The sequence below is a fragment of the Serinus canaria genome, chromosome 1A (assembly GCF_022539315.1).
Source record: "Serinus canaria isolate serCan28SL12 chromosome 1A, serCan2020, whole genome shotgun sequence".
Classification (NCBI taxonomy): domain Eukaryota; kingdom Metazoa; phylum Chordata; class Aves; order Passeriformes; family Fringillidae; genus Serinus; species Serinus canaria.
Window position 1 is genome coordinate 49,399,101 of NC_066314.1, and position 3,691 is coordinate 49,402,791.

Genomic DNA, 3,691 nt, shown 5'->3' on the forward strand with positions numbered 1-3,691 from the left:
GTGGTTAAAGGGGAAAAGGCAGAGGGAACAGGATTCCCATCCTCTGGCCTTGAGGACACACCCTCCGGCGAGGGCTAGGCTTTCCAGGGATATTCGCCACGGGTGCAGTAACATCTGTCCTGCTTCCATCGGCAGCCTTTTGCTCTCTGCCCCTCCAGGCCCCATCCCGGCCGCAGCACCTTCTCACCAGTGCTCCACCTTGGCTCCTGCAGCCAAAGAAGAAGTGGAGAGATATTTGAATTATCAAGCCATTGTGGCTCTTCCACAGATGTTCATGGACAGCCTTTCCCTGGTGTCTGCCCCACCAGGCACCCCTTCCTTCAGGTGCCCTATCTGGAGCAGTGTGGAGCCCTGAGCGCAGCCCTGGAGAAAGAAAAGATCCTCCCAAGGGCTGGTTTGAAACAAACTTCACTGAAAATATTAATCCTGGATTACTGCAAGAGGGTTACAAATAACATGTGGAATGTGTCGGGTGAAAGAAGCACGTGGTTTGCTGCTGGTTTTATAGATCTCACAGAAAGGAGCTCAGCAGTGACTGTTAAAAAGTTTTAATACATTTGAAAATATATTAAGCTGGGTGACCAGCTTGTTTTGGATGAACCTTGCCCCCGGAGCAGCAGTTACACACGGAGATCTCATGGCAGCAGCAGGGGGACCTCTGCATCAAGATCCAGCAATTAGATAGCCAATATCTAATCACTAATTTAAAGTTGCTTTAGTACAACCTAATGGAAGTTGTAATTTTTCTCTTTGTCCCTGAGCAAATCACATCTGGCCGTGGGTCTAATTTGGTTACTCTTGGACTGTGTGATCCTGCCTGCTCCTGTCCCAAGGCTGGCTCTAGCTGCTGCCCTCCCTGTCCGCAGCCATGACCTGTGGCCATTCCCTACACATCTCCCTCTGTCCTTATTGGCTTGCTTGGAGTAACATCCTGACCAACCAAAGTGTAAAAATATTATTCCTGGTGTTTTCTGAGAGGATTAACATCACCGCTCCCTTTCTGAATATATTTGCATACATTTCCTCCCTGCCCATTAGGTTGGCGGTTGTGTTTTCCCTCTCTGACGCTCCAGCACCTGCATCACAGGGCTTTTCCAGATGGATTCACAGGCCAGGAAAACACCTGCTCAGCCCCATGAAACTGGAGACACCCCTGCCTGTTCCCAGCCAGGGCACTGAGGCAGGGGCTGCTGCGGTGGGACAAGGGCAGCTTAGAGCAAAGGGGACGACTGGCAAAGGGCAGGGACTGCTTGAATTGGGTTTCCAGACATCAGAGTGGAGCTGCCTGGGATTTCAGCAGGGCTTCACAAGGCTGTGTGGGTGCTGGTGAAAGCCAGGCCCCAGCCCCTGTGGCCCTGCAGGTCCTTTTGCAGGTGGTCTCCATCCATGGAGCAGGGATATAAAGTTGGGGGGAAGGAACAGATTTGGGGTCCTCTCTTCCAAGAGATCCCCTGGTGTGCAATGCCAGAGAGCCCTCGTCTTCATCTTGTCCCTGCACGCCTCTTTGCAGCTTCTTGTCCCAGCCAAGGGAAGAAGCCCCCATCAGAGGGGTGGCAAAGGTTTATTCTCCTCATCTTGCACCTTCCCAAGAAGAACTGATGGGCCCAACTCCCAGCATTATCTCCTGCTCTGGCACCAGGAGCCACCAGCAGAGGTGACCATTAGAAGGACTTCATGGGAGCAGCCCAATTGAGCTCACCCAGCTGGAACAGGGTGATAGGGCTGGGATGTCCCCATGGAACACCATCCCTGTGTGGCTCATGAGGGCCACAGGAAAGCTGCTGCAGGGCAAGGGACACCCAGGCTCTTAGGGAAGAAAAAATTGGCACATGGAGTGGGACCAAGTAAAAATAAACCCTCCCTCCTCCCTCCCTGCCACAATGCAAAGCGCCTTGAGCCGGGTGTCTCCCTGCCTCCCAAAATAATGCCGGGTGCTGCCACCACCCCGCATGGTGATGCTCTCTCCATGCCTCCCGTTTCCATGGTGACCACAAGGAATGTCGCCAGGGTGACAAGGAGGCAAGTGAGCTGGGATTTGATATTAAAAATGAAATTTTGGGGTTGTTGGGTTTATTTTTCTCCCCCCCCAACCCCTCCTCCTTTAGTTCTATTTTTGGGGTTTCCCTTTCTACCTCAGCTGGTCTGGAAGGCTCCTCCTGCAGAGACCCTGGGCTAGGCAGCAGCAGCTTCATCCAGGACTCTTCTCCACCTCTGCCTCTCAGGTGATGGCTATGGGATGAGGAGAGGGACAAAGCACATTTCCTTATCACTAAAACATTTGTTTCCTTGTATCAGGAAGGCTTCTCTGTTTTTGCCCCTGGTGGTGCTCCAGGTGTCTCCCTCCATTTCTGCTGCAGGATGTAGCTGAGGCTGCATCCAGACGTCCTGGGAGAGTGGGCAGCCTCAGGGATTTGTCCAAGAGGGGGAAATGATTCTGCATTCCCAGAGGGGCTGGGGAACACGGTGGGGTTGAGCAGCATGGATCACCTCTGTGTTTCACCATCTCTGCTCCCATGATCAGGTCAGGTTGGCTGGGCAGTTCTGGAACACTGGGGACAGAGGTGGGATGGTTGGTAGAAGATCACAGAGGGAGCATGGCAGGTGCTAAGGAGCCCAAAACTTTTTTCTCTGGTTTAAACTCCCAAAACCAAACCTGCTCAGCACAGAGAGGGCTAGAGGGTTTGCGCTGGCTTAGCTGGTATCACAGGAGTGCAGGACCACAGGTGTCCAAGTAGGGGCTGCTGGCATAGAGGTAGTTCTTCTCTTCATGCCCAGGCAGGAGAAGGGGCAGGCAGCGTTTGCTCACCTTCCCAGAAGCTCTTGCTTTCCGCTGCATCCATCTCCAGCCATCCCTCTCTCCTTCTCTATCTCCATCTTTTCAACTCATCCTTCACTCCTCCTCTCTCCATTCATCCCTCCAAAGATTCCTCTGTCCAACTCCATGACTCTCTTTGCCTCCTTTCATCCATCCCTTCATCCAACCCTCGTCCCACCCTTCCATCCCTCCATCCCTCTGCCTCCCTCAATCCCCCCAGCGGCACTGGGAAAGGTTGGCGGAGTGGGGCTATTTTTGGGAGCGTCTCCCTGGCAACGGCTGCCACCACCGTCTGTGGTGGCTTTTACATAGGTGCTAAAATATTCCACACTTCTTATTAAAGACGGTGCTGGTGGAGACGGGCGGGGGCGGTGAGTGTGAGCCACCCCACTGCTGGGGCCGGCGGCCATGGGGCGGTCAGGGCACGGCACTTGGGGGGCACAAGGACACCAAGGGGCCCATGACGTCCTCCATGTGGCATTCCCACACCCTTCTTGCTGGCTCTGGAAGTGCCACCTGTCTCTTGGCAATACCAGGATGCCACACCGTGCTCAAGGTGCAGCTATCCATCCTCCTGCCTTGGGGGCAGCTGGCAATGAGGAGCAAAAGGCAGAGAGGGTGAAACCCCACCTGAAGCTGAGGTGGCCACAGGGCACTTGATGGCTTTGCCCGCTGTGGGAAGGAGCAAGATGTCTCAGCCCCATCTTCATCCCTTCACCACATGAAGAGGAAAGGCCTGTCGTGGTGCCTGAGGGATGGTACGCTCTGCCAAGGAGCAGCTGGGTCAGATACAGAGCAGAAACAGCTCTTGGGAAGCAGCCCCACGACAGGCCCTAGAGACAGAGCTTCTGGGGAAGTAAGTACCCCTCTGAACCT